Here is a 24453-nt window from a genome sequence, read left to right as displayed (position 1 = left end):
AGAATGTTGGGCTTTCATTACACAGATGTGTTGAGTTTAGAAATTCTTAGTTTGAACTCTACATCTGGTTTGTCATAACATGCTTCAGTGTACCCCTTTTCTTCTCATCATCTTTACATACTCTGTATTCTTAAAAGCTCTTATAGTGACTACCACATATGGTAGGGAGGCTGAACACAGATTTTTTTTGTGCAGGTAAGTTTAAGTATTGGTTTAACAGAGAATTCTTTCTGTGAGGTAAAAATAATAAAAGTTATTCAATCTTTTCCTAAGAATATTTTATTTCATTATTTTAAAATGAAATTATTCAATATTTTTCAACAACCAGAGTTCAAATAATAAAAATAAAAATAACGAAATTTAAAAAAAATTTTTAATAGCATGGTATGGAGGAAAGGGCCTTTGAAACAGGTGAAGTTGATGTGGTTGATTTTGCTCTTGAACAACTGCAAAGGAAAAAAAAAAAAAAAAATTAAGAGTAGCGAGGGGTTTCTAGTGAGCTGACACTCCAAGAAGGGAGTACAGGAATAAAATGTTTTGCTTCAGGTAGAGTGGAAACACAAAGGGAGAGTGAAGGTGGCACAAGACCAGATAATTTTGATAAATAGAATCCACAGTAATGAGGGTAGAATAGAGGAGGTAGTATATTTGTGGACCAGAGGCTGGAGTGTGTTAATGAGTGACTTCATACCAAATAGTCATGTGACCTATATTTAGATGTGGTGTTGGATGTTTATATGTTTATTATTAGCATTGTCTAAGATGTGGGATAAATACTCCATTGCAGGTCACATGAGCTTTGTAAAGTGTTAGTAACTGTTAGTTGCTTAAACATTTTCTAGCCCAAAGAGGAATGCTAGTTTTTGCTGTGTTGAGGATGAGAGGTCATCAGTGTTAGAAAGTGCTCAGAATTTGTTGTGCCTTTAGAAATTCTAGTTGCATGTAGTTCAATTTTTAAAAATATGTTTGTACTTTTGTGCTGTTGAAGGATTAACATGATATCATTGTAGAATGTTTTGAAGCAGTTCTTCATGGAACCAGTGAAGCTTCAACAGTTTGCATGTGGATAATATTTATGTGCAACATGTTAGGGAAGAGTGAAAGTGGCATTATCATATAAATTTGAACCATTTGCCAAGCATTCACTGAAAATGCCAAGCTTTGCTACTGCATTTGTATTTGAATACTTGTTGATTAAGACTCTCATAAATTGTAATATATTCATTGAAGAGAACTTTAAGAGGACTGAGTCTCCTTAAAGGTTTGGGTTCAAGGAAGTAATTTCTATGGATTAGGCTTCTTGAGATTTCATCTTGGTTGAATTTTGGGATGTTAATATTTCTGGTTCCGGATCCAAGGCTGTATGGAACTTTAGGTAAAGACTAACATAGATAACAGTATCAAAGACCAGTATTATTGGTCTCTGACAATAGAAGATTAGTTGTTACAAATCTATTTTTGAGTTCTCGCTACTTGAAAATTTCATAATAGAACTGTATTTTGGTTATTTTGGTAAAAAAAATGAAATACAGTAACAAAATTAGCAACTAATATTGTATGAACGTATGTCCATATATTCCTTTGTATTGTTTCTAAGTATGAATGTATGAATGTAATCTTTTTCAACATCTTCAAATTAACTTATAATAAAAAAAGAAAATCCACTACGCAAAAACATTCTATAATGGAAGCTTTGACTGTGCTGTTTAACCTCTCTTGCCCGTCTCTAGGCCTTTCTCCTTGTTTTCTCTCTAATCCACTTTCTCATCCTTTTTCTTTTTCTAAAAATAAGAGAAAGCAAGATATTTTTAAGATGAAAGAACATTATGGATGCCTTGACTAGGCAGTTCCCCCCTCCCCGCTCTCTCTGTATCTATGTCTCTCTCTTAGTTTCTCATTCTCTATTTCCTTCTTCTTTCTGATTTTCACTCTCATGTTCTCTATCTCTTTCCCCCTCTCCCCTTCCCCCCTCCCCCCTTGTCTCTAAAAGTTGCAGTTTTATAATATTCTATCATTTTTTATATTTCATTAAACTAAGAATTGAAAATTAAAACAGAAGAAAGTTCCTGGAAGATTGGGATAAATGGACAGCTTGAATAATTTAATGCAGTAAATTTAAAGGTGTGTTTTTGCTAAATCACCATTTATGAAAATTAATCAAATATCAACTTTTATTAGTATTAAAGTATGATCTACTAATGTTCAAGTAGTAAAGAATTGACATTGATAGAAAATAGAGGAAGATAGCTTGCTTTATATCATCAACATCCATTTTAACTACTTTGTTGAGTAAATTATCTCCCTTCACTTTCTAACACTGGATGATGTCAGCATATGAAATATTCATGTCATACTTTACCATTGATAAAAAGAGGTTATTTAAGAACATTTTTGAATATTATACATCATAATTGTATTTAAACTAGGCTATCATTAGTAATAAGCCTCTCAGTTTTGGTAGATTTTTCTGTCAGTAATGGCATCAAAGGAAATTGATTGTATCATCTTCTCGAAGCTGAATTTATGGAAGGATCTGAGTTCAGTTCTGTAAGATAAATGGAGAAAGCCATTCATTGCCATTATTTTAACCCTGAGACCACCTGTGATTTCATAGTACAAATTTGTAATTTAAAGCAATCTAAATAAATACCTTCCATCAAAATTTCATTCCAGGTCATTTCTGTTATCAATACCTTTTACTATTAGTACAGAACATTTTTTTATGTGCATTGGGATGACATACTAAATGAGGGATTATGGTCAAAGCCAGTCCTTCAAATAGATAACTCAATGTTAAATCATCATCATCATCATCATCATCATCATCATAGTCATCGTTTAACGTCCGCTTTCCATGCTGGCATGGGTTGGATGGTCTGACATGGATCTGGCCAGCTGGGAGCTGTCAAGACTCTAGTTGTCTGTTGTGGTGAGGTTTCTACAGGATACCCTTCCTAATGTCAACCACTTAATAGAGTGTACTGGGGGCTTTTTACATGCTACCAGCATGGGTGCATTTACACAGCACTGGCACAGGTACATTTATGCAGCACCAGCATAGGGGCTTTTTATGTGGCACTGGCACCTGAAAGCCTGTATGTGTGCAAAACAGCAATTTTACTTAGCTTGACACATCTTATCAAGTACAACAAATCGCCACATCTCCTGGCCTCTTGTCATTTCTTCAGTGAAGCCCAATGTCTGAAGATCCTTTCTCACCACGTCATCTCATATCTTCCAGGGTCTACTCTTTCCAAAGGTACCCTCCACAATTAGAGCTCTGCACTTCTTTATGCAGTGGTCTTCATAAAAAGCTGTAGTGTATATAAAGTTCTGAGTTAGAGTGAGAGTTTAGGATTAGAGTTAGAATTTAATGTTTAAGGTGTAGAGAACAACCGTGCGAACCAAAGGAGAATAGCAACGAATGGCAACAGGCTCCTTTTAACGCGTCGCACGGTCGCCACAAAACATATAATGTAACATTGAGTACTCACATTTGTGATGTGAGGAAGTGCCAGCAAGGAATGAGAGAGACACAACCGTTAGATATATATAGAGAGTAAGTTTATTAGCGTAGTCAACTGTGTGTCTGTGTGTGTGTGTGTATGCGGCAATATAAGTAACACAATATATAAGACAGGCCGTCGTGTACAAGAGTGCGTATACAATAATATGTGTGTGTGTGAGTGTGAATGAGAAATACAGAGCATGGAATGAAAGTCTGTAACATAGACTATAAGCGTCCTGAATAAAGATAAGAAAGTACCAGTTCATAGAAGAGTTACACAGTAGGTAGAATGTCTGTACACAAGAGGTCATGGCCGAATAGCAGAGCTGAGGTGTCACATGTTGTGTGTGAAGTTGAGCTTCGATGCTGCGACCAGTTACTTGGTACAGAAGATTCTTGCAGGTTGTTCTGGATGTTATTTTCATGATGGAGACAATCCACTCAAACAGTGTTGAGATGAAACTGTGGTTGCTGTTGGTTGTGTGTACTCTGGTGGTGGTGTTGGTGCTGGCAACAACATTGTAGTAGACAGTAGATTGGTGGTGTTGACGTCGTCGCTGGAAACTGGTTGGAGCTGTGTTCTGTGTGGTCTACGACCAGACCTGAAAAGGTCTGAAGTCATGACAAACTGGCGTAGATGAAGCAAGACTATTTATAGGTAAAAAGGGTCTCCAGAAACAGCAGAAAAACACTCTCTCACGTGACCTTAACAGAAGGCCACAATTGTTCGGTATGCACCCTAGCGCGAAACAGAACTGGTGACAAATGCCGTGCAAATAAGAGCCAATCAGGGTGATGGACACAACAGGGTCCAAGCGGCTGAAGGCTAGATGTTAGCCGCTTCGTTCTCATTCGTAAATAAATACCCGAGAGAGAGGTTTTACTACAAAGGTATTGACTTAAGTTTAGAGTAAAGTGAGTCAGGATTTAGTGTTTATAATTAAAATTTGGGTGGAGACTTAGGGTGTAGAGCTGGGGCTTGACTCTGTTAATCTTAACACAGAATATAGTTTCCATCAACCCAGTCACATTTTCTATAAAACAGTAAAACTATTGAGATTAGATATCGGAAGGTTAGGCCCAATCTTTGATGGCATAAGATTAAATCATGTATTGATATGCAATAGGGTAGGCCCAAAACAATTGCAATAAACTACTTTTTCCATTTATCTTGCAAAATCCAGATTCTACCACAAGTTTAGCTTCAAGAAGATACCGTCAGTTTCCTTTCGTGCCATGACTGACAGTAATCTACGAAAACAGGGAGGCTTATCTCTCATCACCTGTGAGACCAATTTTGGTTCTACAATACAAAACTGTTGATTTTAATGTATTCAAATTTAAATTAAAGCTTTTCATTATAATTTTATATAAGAACCCTTTATTAAGTTCTAAACACAAGATTAAACCTTTTGTTGCCATATTCTGTTGAAATACACTGCCCCGGCTTCAATTACTTTTGAAAATAATGAAAAATTTAGGAAAATAACTGTCATTATTTAACTGGAACAAAAATTCACATGGAATTTTGACGGAAAGTTTTAATTTAGATTACTTTAAGATGGAAGGTTTCTTTCATAACACCAGTGACAGACTCAGATGGATACATATTAAAAGGTTTAAAATTGAAAATTTAGTTAACTGTCTATATATCATACCTAATGTATATACACTCTTGATAGGCAAGTTACTGCGGTTTTCATTCAAGATAAAATCTTTTATGGATGTGTTTAAAAACACAATATATATTGAAGAGAGATGAAAAATTGTCCAAGCAGTGGCTATTGAGAATGCCAAATGTACTTTTTGGGCCTTGTTAATGACTTGTACTAGCAACATGTCTAAATGAGATCTATCACATCCTAATTAGAAAACTGAATAACACTTACACTGGTATTGCAAACAGTTTCAGGATCGAATCAATAACATCTTTTATCTTTTACTTGTTTCAGCCATTTGACTGTGGCCATGCTGGGGCACTGTATTGAAAGGTTTTAGTTGAACAAATCGACCCTAGGACTTTTGAGGTCTAGTACTTATTCTCTCGGTCTGTTTTGCTGTACTCCTACATTACAGGGATGTAAACATACCACCACCAGTTGTCAAGCGGTGGTGAGAGCAAACACAAACACAGAGACACATACACATAGATATATATATGCATACATACATACATGTCAGACGGGGCTTTGATGAATACCAATAGGCATGAAAGTATATACTAGCCTTTATATATTTAATTCTCTATACTTAATACTCAATATTTCATATATTCAATATTTCATTTCATTTTACTATTTATATTATATTATATATTCCATATTCTATATCCCACATTAATTTTTTAAGAATATAAATAAAACATAAAAAACAGACAGAGTTGGAACTCTTCTAAATAATATATTCCTCTATACACGATCATACAAAACCCTTTTTTTTGTATTTTTTTTTAAAAATTTTTATTTTTATTCACACACACACACACACACACACACACACACACACACATATATATATATATATAGATATATACAGCAGCCTTCTTTCAGTTTCCATCAGCCAAATCCTCTTACAAGGCTTTGGTCAGCCCGAGGTTAGAGTAGAAGACTCTTGTCCAAGGTGCCACACAGTAGGACTGAACATGGAACCATGTGGTTGAGCACCAAGCTTCTTTCCACACAGCCATGCCTGCCCCTATATGTTGTATGTGTGGTGTATTGTGATGTATGTGAGTGATTAGTAGTAAACAGCTTACCTCATCTTCCTTCCACCACACGAGTCTGTCCTGTGGTATCTTGTCCTCGCGCCAGGCCCGACCCGACGAACGCTAGAAATAGCAGCTGCCTCTCCCTCACCTGGACGATCACCTCGCATGTCTTTGGGTCGCAACGACCCCGCTCGAAAACGCACGAAATCCCAATCGAGGCTCCCTGAGCCTCTCTTCCTCTTCCAGTCTGCTCCCAGTTCTAGTCAGCTCCCGGTCCCAGTCAGCGGTCAGCTACCCAGTCGCTGACGTCATACCACATGCAACCCTGATCATAAAGATCACGTCCGCCCCTACTCTACGTCAAAGTCCGCCATCCAACCAGGCGGGCGCCTTACGCATCAAGATCTTCTCAAGCCAGGTGCCTCGTTTCCCTGTCCACGCTCTTCATCTGACGAAGTGACTCTCCTGCGCAGGTCCAGCACGTGACGCGGCATTCCATCCACAGATACATTGTTTCTGGAATTGCGGCATTCCATCCACGGATACATTGTTTCTGGAATTCCTGCCCCATTGCGACATGCAGCGTGCCTTCGGTGGCTTAACACAAACTTCCTTCCCTACTTTCATGCCTCACAATACTCCGGCGTCTTACTGGGATGCCTCTATTCATACTTAAACACTGCTCTGTGCGGCACAGATTCTTCCACTTGTCCAGATTGGGGAGATATGTACCAGAAAACCGCTTCCAGGGGCGAAATATGCCCCCTTTCAGCCATAGCCTTGATTGTCCGATAGTGCCTCTCTACGATTCCGTTGCCGTTCGGCCTATATGCCGCTCTGAACAATCAACGCACTTTCTACCGGTCGAGCATCTCCCCCAATGCTTCCGAATGAAAAGCCGCCCTGTTGTCCATCGGTAGTTCTTCCACGGGACCCCTCTCCAAGAATATCTCATTCAAAATCTATGCAATCTCATCAGCAATGCCTGTCCTCAACTCCCTCCAAATGGCTAGCCGGCCCGGCTCGCAGTTGACCATGATGAGATACATTCCTTGACGGCAGTGTGTTACATCCACAGCTAGTCTCCTCCGGTTGTGCTCTACTGAGAGGTTCCCTTGCCCATGCCCACTCGGGGTGGGGTCAATGGACTGGCACCTGTCACAGTTCCCGACCACTTTCTTGACGCTTCCCCTAGTGATGTCAGCATCGATCGTCTTTGCGAGATACAGGGTCCTATCCACCCCCAAGTGGTGCATAGCATGTAGCTTCTTCTGTTTGGAGTTATCCAGCCGACATGCCGCAGCTATCCTTTTCCTTGCTTCCCCCGGCTCCTCCAGCCACGCCCTTTTCACCCTAGTCAGTGCGTCTGCCCTGTTTCTCTCCGAAGGCACGAAAACCACGTTCAGCTTCAGTCCAAACTCAGCGACCAGCTCTCCTAGAACTCTTAGACAGCGTTTCATCAACAACTCCGTGGCCCCTTTCGTCCTGACTCTCCTTTCACTGGTAATCACCGATCCTACCCAGCCGACCATGGTGGCTGAATCTGTCTGGATCTTGATCGAGCGCAGCTCCCTATCTCAGGGCTAAGTTCACCCCTTTCAGCACCGCATGTAGTTCAGCGACACTGATGTGGTTGAAGTTGTCTGCTTTCCTTAGCCAGGCTGCATCCTCCTCCTCAGCACCTTCGATCTCCAACACAACCACTATCGCTATACTGCTAGCATCGCACCAAACTGTCCCGCATTCTGTCTTGGGCACATACCAGTTTCCTCTAACTGGGTCTGCCACTCTCGTCCTCTCTAGGATTTCCTGCATCATCGCCACCCTTGCCTCTCCCACATTTTCACCCCAACTCTCCCTCTCTGCTCGTCTCTTGGTGTAACTGCACGCTGTGCGCAGCCATCCAGCGATCGGGTAATGTCCAACCAACTTCCCACAAACCGAGAACAACTCTCTCCTGCTGACACTGGAACTCAGCTCTGGGATCTCGTTTCCTCTCCGGAACACCAGCTCACCCGATCTGTCTCTTCGTAGTTTCAGTCCCAGCACAGCTCCCCACCACCATCAACTCTGGTGGCTTTGCAATCAGCCCGAACCTCCCCAGGTGTCTCATTACCTTGGTAGCTGGCACTACAGTCAGGTCAACCAAAATGTCATCTATGTAGGAACTGGTGGCCTTCCTTATCTTCTATTTCCCTAGGATGGACCTGAGCACCATTGCCATGATTTTTGGAGTGGAATTCAGCCCAAAACCCAGCCTGGTTAAACAGTACGTCCGGCCCTTGTACCGCACCAGCTGGTATCACCACAGCTTGTTACTCACACAGAGCTGCAAATATGCCGACTTCAAGTCGATGATTGTTGCTGCCTTGGTCGACTGTCTTCACACACGTAACGTCTCACCGCAAACGTCCATTGCTTCACCTCCAGTGTGGCATGATATATGATCCTTCAGCTCCCTAAAGTCCAGCACCGGTCTAACTTTTCCCTTCGTTGGCTGCACCACCGCCATCAGAGATAGCACTCCGCTCACCACCTCCTCTTTCCATGGGACAAGGACTCCTTCCTTGATCCATCTCTCTACCTCCTCATCGAACTCAACCCCGGCGTGACCTTTCAGAGTATGCTGGTAGCAGTTCACCCTGTTCTTCAGTATTGGGGGTTCGTCTTTTCATCACCACTCTATCGTCCACCTCCAACCATCGAACGCTGCCTGAAAATTTTTGTCCTCGATGGTGTAAGCGGCGCTGTCCCTGACGGGGCTCTGCTCTCCCCGGCAGTCCTGACTCACGGCGTACAATGCCCCCCACGCTTCCGAACGTGACCTCATCTCCTGCAATCCTGACACCACCAAGGCGGTTGATGGTGTCCATCCCCATCATGATATCAACCCCGTCTATCACATGTTCGATTACGATCACTCATAGTCTTAGCGCCGCACCTAGTAACGCTATCTCCACACTGCAGCTGCTCTTGCAATGGATCTCTCTGCCGTCGACCACCCGGACACTACTCACCCCATCCCATTTCTTCGCTACCCTCGGTGTCACGAGGGTAGTCATGCAAGCCGTGTTCACGAGGGCCTTGAACTTCTTCCCCTCGGCCTCGACCTCGACTACGGGCAGTGTCTCCACAAGCACCTCTATTCAGTCACGGAGAAAGTTTGAGAGGCAGCAACTTCCCCACAGTCGTTTCCCTGGTCGCAATCATGCGCGATGTGCCCCGTCTTCCTGCATCAATAGCAGATGGGCCCTGATTCGGTGCATTCCCCCGCCGTGTGCAATCCCTGACATTTAAAACACCGACCCGAGAACGGCCGCTGTCGTTTTTCGGTAGGCTTCCTCACGCCTTTCTCCAGTCGTTATCCATCGGTACGCGCCTCCGTCGCTGCCATCGCTATTGTCTTCCATTCGACACATGTCAACATGCGAGCTTGTGTTAGAAGCTTGCTGAGCACCATCTTTCTCCCGCCAGGCAATTGCTGTAACTGAATTCCTATGTCGTCAGGGAACCCACTCACAAACGCCAGCTGCGCCACTCCGTCCAGGCCTTCTCTTGTAAACCCAGCCAGCGTGGCCAGTCTATGCTCCTCTGCCACATATTTGTCCACCTGTTTTCCCCCTATCTAACAGTCCCTAGCTTAACAAAGGCGGTTTACTCACACTCTGTATGCGCCTCTCTCAATCTCTGCTCAATCTTCTCCGCACTCAACCTCTCTTCCTTGTCCATTTCTAAATACAAGGTCAGGGCGCTCCCTTCCAAGTATAGCACCATAAGACTGGCCACATCACTTATCCCTTGCAGTCTCGCCACAAGCCTGATCTTTCACATCGAGGCCACTGCATTGCCCTCACCATTAAAAATCCTGATCACGTCGCTGGCGATTCTGATCTTAGCTGCCATCGCAGTGAAGTTTTACACGTGGTGCCAAAAGAGCTTGTGGTGTATGTGAGTGATTAGTAGTAAACAGCTTACCTCAGTCTTCCTTCCACCGCACGAGTCTGTCCTGTGGTATCCTGTCCTCACGCCTGGCCTGACCTGACGAACGCTAGAAATAGCAGCTGCCTCTCCCTCACCTGGATGATTGTCTCCCCAGTCGCTGATGTCATACCACAGTATGCAATTGAAGCAGTACATAATGTATATACATGTTGATAGCCTAGTTACTGCGGTTTTTGTCTGAGATATAAAACAATATATGTTGAAAGGACATAAAAAAAAATCATCCTGACAACAATTACCAAGAACATTAGAAGGCCCTACAAGGTCAAAATGCATCTACCATTTTAGCTGGTCACTGTCAGGGTATATACTATGTTTTTAAATGCAGCATATTCCATAAGAAATTTCATCTCAGACATGAACCATTGTAACTTACTTGTCAATGGTGTATATACAAAGTATGATACATAGATGACTAGTTTAATTTAATGCAGCTTCAATTGTGAACACAGGAAAATTAGTTGTTTTGATAAATATTTTCAAAAATTGTCATAACAGTACTGGAAATGTATTTTGCTAGAAATCCTTGTTGTGTAAAGTCTAAACATTTTAATAAGAGTAAATGACTATAGTAATTGTACTTGCATAATGATAAAGTATTGGGTTGGCAACTAAGTTCCTGCCTTTTTTTAAATTTTGGAATTTATTGCGTTTTTAAATTTTGGAATCTATTTTTTCGAGAATTCTATTTTTGAATCATTTTGGAATCTATTTTGTTTTTTGTTTTTTTCTAGTTAATTTTACTTAATTTTTGTTTATTTTTAGATCATTAAAATAGAATGTCAAGTTAAGAAAAACGAGCATTTTCGACACCTCCTTCTTTTTGCTTTTAATCAAGGTTCTAAGGCTGCAAAAGCTGCTCATTACATTTGTGCTGTGTATGGAGAAGGTGCCATAGCTGAAAGAACCGCTCATGATTGGTATGCCAAGTTCAAAAATGGAAATTTTGACATCAAAGACACACCTCGTTCTGGCTGTCCAGTTGAGTTCGATGAAAAGCGATTAAACCAACTTTTGAAAGAAAATTCTCATCAAATGACAAGAGAACTGGCAGAGAAAATGGGATTCTCCCACACTGCTATAGAGAAGCATCTTCACTCGATGAGAAAGGTTCGGAAGTATGAAGTATAGGTTCCGCATACTTTAAGTGACAACAACAAAAACCAACAAGCCACAATCTCCGCTGGTTTGCTTGCTCGTCACCGCTCAACTCATGGACACAAGCAACGGTTTCTTTACTGAATTGTTACTGGCGATGAAAAATGGTGCCTGTACATCAATATGAAGCAGCGTAAGAAATGGCTTAGCCCTGGTAAACAAGTGACACCGCGCGTGAAACAAGATCTTCATCCGCGTAAAATGATGTTGTGCGTATGGTGGGACTGGGAATGGATTATCCATTATGAATTGCTTGAATTGAACCAAACAGTCAATGCTGAACTCCATATTCAACAGATGGAACGACTCAACACAGCTATTCAGGAGAAAAGACCTAATCGTCATTATGGAGTTCTTCTGCTGCATGACAACGCCCGCCCTCATATCACCAATATGACCAAGGAAACCATTCAAACGCATGGCTGGGAAGTACTGCCACACCTGCTGTACTCTCCTGATTTGGCACCAACAGATTTCCACCTCTTTCGATCTCTTTCAAATGCTATGCGCAGAGTTTCGTTCAATAGTGATGCAGAATTGAGAGCTTGGTTGGATCAATTTTTTGGGTCGAAATCGGGTGATTTCTACCAACGAGGTATTGAAAATCTTGTTGAAAGTTGGGAAAAAGTTGTAAGCAACAAGGGTGAATACATTATTGATTAATAATTTGTTATTTTTTACTAAACCTTTTAAAAAATTTAAATTTTAAAAAAAACGGCAGGAATTTTAGTTGCCAACCTAATAGATTAAGTTCATAATTATGAGAGAAGGTAAGACTGTGTGTGGTTAAGAAGCATTGCTGCTTTGTAACTAAATGATTTTGTAGCGTGATGGAGGAAAAAGACAACAGAAAAAGAAGCAAAAGAAATACAGAGACCTTACCTGTTGACCGTGGCGGGATGAGCGATCACTGACCAGATAAAAATACAACCTTTCACACGTGCCGTCTCTCATCAAACTGCCTGCACGTGCTTTGTGCCCTTGCATGCCCCCATGGCTCTTCCTCCGGCCCCTGCAGTCTTCACTTCCGTTTGCCTCATCTGCAATCCTCAACACCACATAGCTCATCACAGCCCATAACATCACAAACACCACATGCCCTTCTGATCTACAGATCACTCAACTGGCTCTCCTACTCACTCCTCACTCACACCTTAACTGGTTTCATAATCAGCCAACCAGGGAGGAGGGTGCTGCTCCCTCTGTGGTCGCTGTGCGACCCCGGGACTGGCCTGAGTTCCTGGTACGCTGCTGCTGGCTTCATCATCTTGCCTACTGCTGCTGTCTTCATCTTCTTGCCCACTGCTGCTGGTTTCATCCTCTGAGGCATTGACAATCTTCCGCACATCCAAAACATGGCGTGGCATACCATCGACCGAGACGTTGTTCTTTGAATTGATGGAGGTTATTGTTCCCTTTCCCCATCGTGATGTACACCGTGCATTTGGGTTTTTTTCCCAAACTTCTTCCCTGACCTGCACGAAGGCGTGCTCTCCTCTCCCCCCGGGTCGCATTGATGCAATACACAGATGTCTCGACTCGTACCTGAACATTGCCCTGTGTGGAACTGACTCCTCAGCCTGTCCTGACCTGGGTGACATATTGCACCAAAATACGGCCTCGATTGGTGAAATGTGGCCCCTCTCTGCCATGGTCTTGATGGTACGATGATGCCTTTCCACCACTCCATTTCCACTTGGCCGGTATGCCGCCCTGAAGAAGCGGCTGACCTGCCACCCATCAAGCATTTCTTTCAGCACCTCCAAGTGAAATGCAGTGCCATTATCCAGAAGCAGCTCATCCATGGGGCCTCGTTCCAGGAATATCTCATTTAATACTCTCGTGATTTCCTCTGCGGTCTCCGTCTTCATCTCCTTCCATATGGCCAACCGCCCTGGTCCGCAGTCAGCTATTGACAGGTATGTCCCCTGCCGGTAGTGTGTTATGTCCACTGCCAGCCGTTTCCAGTTGTGGTCCACTGGAATACTTCCCGCCTCATGTACGTCCGGAGTAGGGTCGATGGTCTGGCACCTGTCACAGCTGCTAACCACTCTCTGCATGCTCCATCTTGTTACATCGGAGTGGACTTTCCTGGCTCGGAACAACATCCTGTCCACTCTCATGTGATGCAAGGTATGCAGTCTTCTCAACTCCAAGTCACTCTGACAACATACTGCAGCCACAGCCTGCTCCGCATCCTCTAGCACCTGCAACCAGGCTCACTTTACCCTGGTCAGAACGTCTGCCCTGTTCTCAGAAGGCACAAAGCTCATGCTCAGCTTCAGGTCAGACTCAGCGGTTAGTTCACGCAGTATCCCTAATCGACGCTTTACCAACATCTCTGCAGCCCCTTTGGTTCACACCCTCCACTCATTGGTGATGACTGCCGTCACCCAACCAAGCACAGTGGCAGAATCGGTCCTAATTTCTACGGTGCGCAGCCCCAACTTCAAGGCCAGGTTCACCCCCTTCAACACGGCATCCAACTCTGCTACATTGATATGGTTGCAGTCATCCATCTTTCTGAACCAGGCTGCATCTTCCACCACGACGCCTCCCATTTCCAAGACAACCCCAATTGCGATGCTACTGGCGTCGCACCATATGATCCCGCTCTTTGATTTGGGAACATACTAACTGCCCCTAACTGGATACTCTGCTCTCACTCTGACCAAGACCTCCTGCATCATGTCAGTCGTCTTCTCCCCCACTCTATTGTTCCACTTCGCTCCTTCGGCTCATCTCTTGATGAAGCTACATGCTGTCCGGAGCCATCTTGCAATCGGGTAGTGTCCCACCAGCTTCCCACACTCCGAGAACAGTTCCCATTTACTCATGCTGGTGCCCAGTTCGGGGATCTCGTTCCCTCGTCGAAACACCAACGCGCTGGCCTTGTCTCTCCATAGCTTGAGGCCTAGTGCAGCGCCTCCCTCCATCACCTCTGGTGGCTTGGCAATCAGTTCAAAACTCTTCAGGTGGCCTATGACCTCTGTTGCTAGCATTATGGTTTCATCCACAAGGATGTCATCGGTATACGAATTGGTGGCCCTTTTTACTCAGTCACCTTTCCCAGGATGGCCTTGAGAATTGTTGCCATAATTTTTGGCACTGAATTTAGCCCAAACCCCAGCCTAGTCAGACAGTATGTCCGGCCCTTATACCTGACAAGCTGATGTTTCCACAGTCTCTCAGCCGCATGCACCTGCAGGTATGCCAACTTCAAATCGACGATTGTGGAGGCCCCTGTCATCTTTCTCCACTCTCACAAGGTGTCCCTGCAGACATCTGTGGCCTCGCCGCCCGTATGGCATGATATGTGGTCATTCAGCTCTCGAAAGTCAAGCACTGGCTTGACCTTATGCTTTGTGGGCTGTACCACCACCATCAGCGGCAGGACTCCGCTCTCTACTTCTTCTTGCCAAGGGATCAATATGCCCTCCTTAATCAATCGCTCCACCTCCCCCTCGAACTCGCTTATGGCATCTCCGTTCAGAGTATGCTGATAGCAGCCCACTTTATTTTTTAATGTCGAGGGCTCTCCCTTCCAGTGCCACTCTACTGTCCACTTCTGGCCATCAAAGACAGCATGGAAGTCCTGGTCTTCAATGGTGTGTGCAGCATAGATTTCTTCGCAGTTCTCACCAATGCACGGTGTCGCCATACACTGTTTCCCCACAACCCCGAATGTTACACTGGCCTAGTTGACAGTGACACTTCCTAAACGGGTGATTGTATCCATCCCCATCACCACGTCAATTTCGTCCACAAAGTGGCCAACTACAATTGCTTGCAGCGTCAGCTTTGTTCCCTGCACTTCAATCTGCGCATCTGTAATGTCTTCACAGTGTACCTCTCTTCCGTTGACTGCCCTCACACTGCTTTTTCCACTCCATGTCTCTACCACTTCTGGGGTCATCAGGGTCGTCGTACAGCCCGTGTCCACAAGGGCTCGCAACATCTTCCCCTTCACCAGAATGTCGACTACAGGTAACAATAAACACGCCTCTATTGATCTGAAGGGATAACTACTGGCGCAGTAGTCTCCCTTAGATCGTTTCCCCGCAGACATTCGCTGGCTATATGTCCTGTTTCTTGACACTGGTAGCAAATGACCTCAGGCTTGGGTGACTTGCAGTCTCACACAATGTGCAGGCCCTGACACCGGAAGCACTGTCCTTTGATTGGTCGTACACTTCCTTGTTTGACCCCTCTCTGCTACTCCTTGCTCGGCCACTTTTCGTTGTTACAGTCGCTGCCACCGGCGGCGTCCTGCAACACGAAACTAGCACGCGAGCCTGAGATATAATATCTGCCATCGCCTTAGAGTTGACGTTTGGCAGCTTTTGCAACTTGACCAACATGTGGTCAGGAAAGTCAGTCACAAATGCTAACTGAACCGTTCGGTCCAGCGATTCTCCTTCATATCCCGCCAGTTTAGCCAATCTCCTGAGTTCGTTGGCAAATACGTCGACCTGTTCACCAGTCCACTTTGCTTTCCCCAGGCGAGCGTACGCTTCGAACATTCCTTCTGCAAAGGCCTCCATCAAAAGGATTTCTATTTTTTCCACGCTAAGTTGGTTGGTCCCTTTCTTCCATTTCTAAGTATAGCGCCAATGCCGAACCATCTGGGTACAGTGGTATAAAACTCGCTAAGTTGTCTATCTCATGGAGCTTCACAACCAACTTCGTCTTCTTTAACCAAGTGATTACCTCCGTGTTACCGCAAAACGGTTTGACCATATCATTCAAAATACGGACTACACTCATCATCCGTTTTTTTTTTTTTTTGTTATGGGTTGAAATAGCTTGTAGCGTGATGGAGGAAAAAGACAACAGAAAAAGAAGCAAAAGGGAGAAAGAAATACAGAGACCTTACCTGTTGACCGTGGCGGGATGAGTGATCACTGACCAGATAAAAACACGACCTTTCACACATGCCGTCTCTCATTGAATTGCCCGCGCGTTCTTTGTGCCCCCATGGCTCTTCTGCCAGCCCCTGCAGTCTTCACTTCCGTTTGCCTCATCTGCAATCCTCTCCACCAACACCACATAGCTCATCACAGCCCATAACACCACAAACACCACAGATTTCAAGTTCAACCTCATTGTGTGGTACCTTGAGCAAGTTTCTTCTACCAAAACCTTGTGAAAGAAATTTGGTAGATGGAAATTGCATTGGTAAGACTGTTCTTGCTTGTGGAGGATAGGTTTAACTGTTGTCCAATCTAGCATAACCACCTGGTTCATGGATACTATTAGTAGACTCCCCCCTGCTAATACTGAGGAACTCTACTTTGAAATTTCCACTACATTAAAATAGTAACCTTGAGCTTTGTTAATTTACGTGTAGTGTCGCGAAATTATAGCCGCCATTGAGGTAGTACTATTCTGCGCATGCGCAGGGGACTTCACCACCGGAAGCCCCTCGAGTTGCGCATGCAGTAAAACTCGTACTTAAACAGTTAGTTTCATTTTTTTAGCAAGTTGAGCCTGAGACCTTCTACGTGACAACACCTTGCTCCTCCACGAAGCACTTTTACACTGTTCTCTGGCAGGCATCAAGGAAGCCCTTAACCTTTGTCAACACCATCACCAACACATACACCTGTGAAAATTCCACCTTCATCGTTGAGAACTACCACAAGTGAACCCTATGTCACTAGGTCTGGCCGTACAGTGCACTGACCGAAGAAACTCTCCAAGACAATTTATATTTGACTGTGTAGTAACGCCGTGCGCATGCGTAGTCTCACGCATGCGTGGAATTCAACATCCAAGCTTTCCCGCTTTATTCTGTCTCTTTCTTGCTGGCCAGCGATTGAGCAAGGACGTGTCTAGCTGTCTCTCAATCTTTCGAACTCACGCTAGACAGCTCACATCAATATACCAACGTCCCAACAACCATGTTCTCACACACCGAAGACGTCTCATCAAACAAGATTAAAGATGTATATTTTCCACCATGAATAAATATTGTTTGTGTTGATAGTTTGGAGTTCAGCGTTCCGTTCATATTTCTAATTTAATATAGGAAAGTCAGGTGTACATCTAATGATGTATAACCCACTTTCCTATAACTGCATTGTAATTTATTGCATTTTTCAGCATTCCTTTTGTAAAAAAAGGCTCAAACTGTGTTTTTCCCTATTAGTGCTGAACACTCAGACATTTCTTGCGCCACTGCATCAATCACAAGTAATAAAGGAACTGCAGTGACGTAAACAAAAACATTTTTTTTACAGCCAACAACATTTACCAAGCTGAACTTGACTTGTGCCGCTGGAATATTATTTTTCATTCTCTGTATTAACGAATTGTTTCTTTTTCCTTGTATATCTTTTTCATTGTATATCTACAGCCGCATCTTGTTTTAGGCGCCCACTACAATCCTTTCCTTATTCGTGCTACCCACTCGGGGGAAGCCATTGTAGTGGCGTGAAATTATAGCCGCCATTGAGGAAGTACTATTCTGCGCATGCGCAGGGGACTTCACCACCGGAAGCCCCGCGAGTTGCGCATGCGTAGTAAAACTCGTACTTAAACAGTTAGTTTCATTTTCTTAGCGAGTTGAGCCTGAGACCTTCTACGTGTCAACACCTTGCTCCTCCACGAAGCACTTTTACACTGTTCTCTGGCAGGCATCAAGGAAGCCCTTAACCTTCCATTACCAAACTACAACCTAATCAGTGGCTGCTAAGCTGAATGACAGGAATTGTGAAACCAAGCATCATCATAAATAAACCTTTTTATTATGTTGTTAATTGTTCTAATGTCTCTTCATATATAATTATGTTGAAAGGTGATAGAGAGACTAAAGTCTCTATGACAACTATCAAACTTTTACATACGTATCAAAAACAGTATTTGATAAAGTACCTACGTTGTACGTTTTTGGATAGCTTGCTTTAACTATCACAGGTGTCTCTATTTTAAATCGTAAGCTTTCATTTTCTTTCATTTTTTAATGCATGTTTGTGAGAAAACTGGTACAATTTGTAATAACATGCATTTTAGACACACCCCTGCGTTATGGAACGTTGTGTTCTTGGAAACCTTTGCTTAACATGAAACCTATCCACCATATTGTATTGAAGTCAATAGGAAATATGGTTCGCACTGCAGCAAGGTTTTCAAGAACAAAACACGGAAGATGTCTAAAATTCAATCGCAGACCAAATTTTATGGGGATTACAGTATCTTTGGTCAGATATAAGCTCAAGGGAAATAACTCAGCTAGGACCTAACAGTGCGGTCTATGTACGTATATTTTTAGATAATTGGGCTCATCAAGTTAAAAGTGTTTGTAGCGAAGTACAAGAAGCCAGTGCCATTTTGAACAAGATTTCGCCAGTAGCCATTGCCATGCGTAAGACAAGAACGGGATCTCGCCTGCAACCATTTGCCATGCACAAGACAACAACAAAATTCTCGCCAGCAACCAGTTTTTAAGCAAGAAACAATAACATTCACTCTTTCATTTCTTCCCACGCTTACGCTAAGAAACACTGCGTAACCAGCAGCTCACAGCGGACTCTTGTCCCACTCTGATTCTACGTGCTTATCTCCAGAGGTAATGAACCTCACGTGTACGGAGTTAAGACAAACCACGTGCTGCTATAAAGATGGTCACTGAGAGTGAACCAGTGAACCACATGAATGGAAGCTCTGTAAATAAATGGCTATTGAATTGTACTTCGCTTGCGAACTTCTTCATGTTCCAGATCCTTGAAACTACAAAAATAATTATAATGGAAGAAGGTGATACTCCACAGGTTTCATTATAAAATGGTGACTCCAATCAAAAAAAGGATTTTCGGCAGCCAAAAGCTTTATCGTTGTAGATGCCTCACCTGAACTAAAGAATGGTAGTCTTCGCTTGCATTCTCAACTAAAACTCAATGGCCCGACGTCAGAATATCTTCTCTTGTTCAAGTGAACCTTTAGAATTCGTGTTCTTCGCCTCAAACTTGTACCTAACAAAGTATGCATTCTTCTTACAAGGAAAAACACGGTATTTTTTCAAATAATCTCCTTTTGAAGTAATTTCCTCCCACAATGTCGACTGTCAGTGTTTGATACCAGTAAATACACCAAATGCAGCAACAGGAGGGCACTTCAAGCAAGACGGCTATCACCTTCACAACCTTTATTCCCATTTACTGCCATGTTCAGACGCCTCATGTGTTGAGTCAGAAAATTACCAGTTCGCCCACCACTTTCTGATGCCTTCTTAAAGAAAAAACAAAGCACATTTTTTTCAATGGACTGCAACACAACAAATTAAAAAAATTTTCTTTTGCACACATGTTACTATTCCAACAACACTTTTGTCAGTTCTTTGGTCCTTTTCTTTTCTTTCCTCTGTACAAAATGAGTCTTCCCAGCTTACTCACGTACTCTGGTGGTGTCACACTTTGGTTTGCTCAATTGGATGCGTATTTTTCTGCCCATGCTGTGCTTCACCAGCATCAGCTAAACCTTTTGTACTGTGGAATGCCTTCACCTATTGCACACTCAGTGAAAGATCTCATCACTGACCCACATCCGGATGCGACTTACGCGTCTGTCAAATCCTAGGTTTTCCATCTGAACACACAATCCGCAGAGAGTAAATTCTGGTCAATGATGCAGGATGAACACCTGGGAGATAGGACACCATCTGAGTTTCTCCGTCATCTGCGAGAACTCAGTAAAACTTCACTTGAGGACAATCCTCTGCTGAGGAAATTGTTTTTCTTTTGTCTACTGCCAAATGTCCAATTGATACTGACCACAACGGCCAACTCCAATTCACTCGATCAGATAGTCACCTTGGCAGACAAGCTCACAGAGTTTACTGTGCAGCTTGCACCTCACCATACCTGTTTGGACCTCATAGTAGCTTTCTCTACTACCACAAAGTCTCCTACCTTGTCACATGACAACATTTTGGAGTGAGTCAATGCGTTAACATGTCACATGGACACACTGTGGCGAGAACATGCCAGCTCTCATTGTCCTCGCAGCAGAAGCCGTTCTAAGGCACAGTCGTCTATCTCTACTCCAACGGTTTCCAATTTCTACTGGTACCATGCCACATTTAAGGACAAAGCCCATCGATGCATTCTGTAAATAAATGGCTATTGAATTGTACTCCGCTTGTAAACTTCTTTGTGTTCCAAATCCTTGAAACTACAAAAATAGTTATGATGGGAGAAGGAGATACTCCACAGGTATCATAAATGTTCCATTCCATTATACGTTCATGCCACAAACTTTCACAGGCACAAGTCTAATGCTCTTATCTACAGTTATTTTTGGCTTTTGAGAATACTTACTTTAACATGGTTCCAAAATACAAGAGTGGAGCTATTGGTCATGCTCATAGCCTGAAGTGTCACAATGTTACGTAGGGAACGAAAGGAAACCTTATAAATCGAAGCAAAAGGAATGAGAACATAGTAAATATAAGTGGTACACTTGAAATGAACTGTTGCTATATACCTTAATTCCAAGGAAAGTAAAACCTGTGTTTGAAGATTTAAATGCTGACCATGGTAAGGGTGTAACTAAAGAAACTTTTAAAGTTAGTCATATTTTGTTCCATCATTCAACCATGGTAGTAGTTGAATAATATTTTTAAGGCCGCAATTTACTCACACACAGCATCTTTCAGAGCTTGTCACTAATTCAGTTCCTAAACAAATTGAAAACTGTTAACATTTTTGAAGAGGACTGGTCCCTAGCTATATTTTGGCATAAAAAATTGAGATTTGATCCAGTAGAAAAAAGTTTACATCAAAATGTGTAGTAACATTATAGGAGAGTAAGTAACACCACCAATCAAGTTTGGATCTAAATAACTTTTTTATTTTGAAAGCAAAATATATTTATCTTAGCTTCAATAATAGAAGAAAGCATGAAAAATTTCAGTTTTATTCCCAAGCAAGAAAAAATTTGTATTAAAAAAGTTGTGAGGTAAAATATCATGAAAAAAATACAAGTAAGCCAAAAAATTGGATTTAAGTAGAATTAATTTTTTTAATTTTAAAAACAAACTATATTTTAATAAAGCCTAAATGATAGAGTTCAATTCGAGGAATTTCATGGTATCAATCTCATGCAATGAAGTTTTAAATGAAAAAAGTTATGTGTGTTTATTTCTCAAATTTGAGGGTGATAATATAGTTCTATACTTTTTTATGAATATGGTTCTATAAGGGTACTTTTAATATATGTCACCAGCATCATTGAAGTATGGAAATAATTATCAATGACTCTGCTAATTGACACATTTAACACACATTATTATTTAGCATAATAGCATAGCCTGGAAAAAACATGGATTATATGGAATAATGCAAGCAAGAGAAATAATATTCTTAAGATTATAAACCTGGAAAAGTACAGGACAAGTTATTACACTTGGAAAAGTTCAGGACAACTTATTACATCTGGTGAAGTACAGAACAAGAACATTTTTACTTAAGATATTGCAGCTAAGGGTAAAATTTGAATATTAAAAATTATTTGATTTTAATTTACAAAGTAACATTATAATTAAAAAAGATAGCATCATTTTGTTAAAATATTGACACACCAGAATGCTTAAAAAATGAGAGCCAGAAGTACTAATATAGCTAAAGTTTTATGCAAAGTAGAATAGTATATATGGTAGGCAAATTCATTATGTAAAAAACAGGCATTGGGTCAAGACTAAAAATGTGAAGACTTGGCAATAACTTGTGAATTTGTTGTTATAGGTAGATTTTACTATAATGTATAATTTTTGTATTATTCTATTTATTGTACTAACTAATTATGTACTACTATTATTTCTTATAATCTATTTTCAAATTTCTAATTATTAATTAATAATTAAAAAATGATTTTTTTTAAACTGCAAAAAATATTTTAATTGAGTTATTTTTTAATTTTTAATACAGATAACAAGTAATAACAAATAGAAGTAAAAACTTGCAATAAAATTTTTAGTTTTAATAAAAGCTAATACTTTCTAAATATAAATATTTTATTTGAAATTTTATCCTTATTGTGAAGATTGTTCTGCCACCTTCCTTTGGCCAGGAAGGGAAGGCTGTTTTTATCTGTTTGGGGGTCTTAACAAAAGTAGCTGTGTGGTAGACAATACTGAAAGGGCTGAAGACGGATACCTTTCTCTTTGACCATGCAAACCCTCATCAACTTTTTCAATTTCTGCTTGACAAGAAAATTGAAGTAAAAATTTAAGTAAAAACTTTCTTGTTCTGTACTTCACCAGATGTAGTAAGTTGTCCTGAACTTTTCCAAGTGTAATAACTTGTCCTGTAATTTTCCAGGTTTGTAATCTTAAGGATATTATTTCTCTTGCTCGTATTTTTCCATGTAATAGATTTATGGCTTGCTTCAACTTACACAACATATGTTCAAGAAAGTTGGGTCAGAACACAAGGTAAGACCAAAGGAAAATGCTGATTATATCTACAGGTTATACAATTTTTAAAACTATTCCAAGCCCCTGTTTCTTAGGCTGGTCATATTTCATCTGTACCCAAATTGTCATTCTTCATCAAAGCCCAGTATCTCTGCCAGCAATAATAACAATAAAGAATAACACAAATATCTATATTTTTATTAAGGATGGATCCAGATGAATTTATTGTGAAGATTGTCCTGCCACCTTCCTTTGGCCAGGAAGGGAAGGCTGTTTTTATCTGTTTGGTGGCTTTAACAAAAGTAGCTGTGTGGTGGACAATACTGAAAGGGCTGAAGACAGATACCTTTCTCTTTGACCATGCAAACCCTCATCAATTTTTTCAATTTCTGCTTGAAAAGAAAATTGAAGGTGGGGAGGGAAGTGTTGCTCCCAGCAAATTTGTTGAAAGGTGGATGAGGGTGGTAAGCATGGTCCAAATGAACAGGTCTGCTCTGCAAGCAACTTCAGATTGAGAATGACAACTGGGGATACTTACCTTAGTGGTCAGGATAACCTTGGTTTTTGTGGGGTTTTCATGAGTAGCTCTTGGAGATCTATTCCTTTTTGGAGAAATTTTCTTTCTTTTATTTTTATTTGTTACTTCTCTTGTTTACATGGTTTTTAGGTAATTTTACATTGTATTACCTTGCACTGTCTTTGATGTGAGCTGGCAGAATTTTTAGAGCATCAGAAAACGCTTTTAGCATTTGTTCTGGCTCTTTGTTTTGTGTTCACATCCCATCAAAGTCAGCTTTGACTTTTATCTCTCTAGGGTTTGATAAAATATCTGTAAACTACTAGGATTATTGGTATCAATTAACTTTCTCTCCTTGAAGATGTTACATTGTAGCGAAATTACCATCATCATCATCATCATCATCATTGATTAAGAGAGCAGTGCATGCCATCAAAGTGATGTTGGGGTACAGATATACAAAGCCCAATATAACCATCATGACTACCCGTCTGATAAGGGTACACCAGGCACATGTATCACAACCATATCTGTGCGATATGATGATCTCATATCAAGATAAACAGCACATATATGGGTGAAATATATAGGCACAAGTTTGGCTGTGTGATAAAAAGTATGCTTCTCAACCATATATCCTGTGTAAAATCTGGAGTTCTAAGATGGCACATAAATTGAAAATTAGGTTGCTTGTAGAGTCAATTTCATTATACCATGGTAGCGTCAGTTTTATTACACAGGACTGAAACTTGGACCCTCATCAAAAAGCTTGAAAAACAAATAGATGGTTGTTACACAAGAATGTTAAGAATGGCTCTGAATGTTACATGGAGAGCTCATGCAACCAACAGTTTTATCAAGATCTACTCAAAGTGACAGACAAGATTCAGCAGAGAAGAATGATAATTGCTGGTCATTGTGTTAGTTACCCAGAAGAACCTGTGTGTTAACCGGTCTTATGGCAGTCAGTTAAAAGAAGAATCAACAGGAGAAGAAGTCTAACCTATGAGGACAACATTGCTTCAGGACAGTGGAATGGCAAATGTTGATGGATTAAGAACATACATGGTGGATGACATGCTTGCGAGAAATCATTGAAGCATCTGGGAGGATGGCCAAACTAAATTAAAATTTTACTTGATTCAGTC

The 24453-nt window shown here is 41.6% G+C and overlaps 1 long non-coding RNA gene and 1 pseudogene across 1 annotated transcript; one reads left to right on the top strand and one right to left on the bottom strand.

Moving 5' to 3' along the window:
- Positions 1–261: 261 nt before the first annotated feature.
- LOC128248368 (uncharacterized) lies at positions 262–16764 on the bottom strand. Its single transcript, XR_008264599.2, has 2 exons — positions 16252–16764; positions 262–1781 (listed from the first exon to the last, which is right to left on the bottom strand). It is a non-coding gene; the product is annotated as an uncharacterized LOC128248368 (long non-coding RNA).
- A 1190-nt stretch (positions 16765–17954) lies between these two features.
- Positions 17955–21447, top strand: LOC149134651 (uncharacterized; annotated as a pseudogene).
- The last annotated feature ends 3006 nt before the right edge of the window (positions 21448–24453 follow it).

The sequence above is a fragment of the Octopus bimaculoides genome, chromosome 7, assembly GCF_046866305.1.
Source record: "Octopus bimaculoides isolate indiv1 chromosome 7, ASM4686630v1, whole genome shotgun sequence".
Lineage (NCBI taxonomy): Eukaryota > Metazoa > Mollusca > Cephalopoda > Octopoda > Octopodidae > Octopus > Octopus bimaculoides.
Note: the sequence above shows the minus strand (reverse complement) of the source record. Positions and strands in the feature narration are given on the sequence as shown.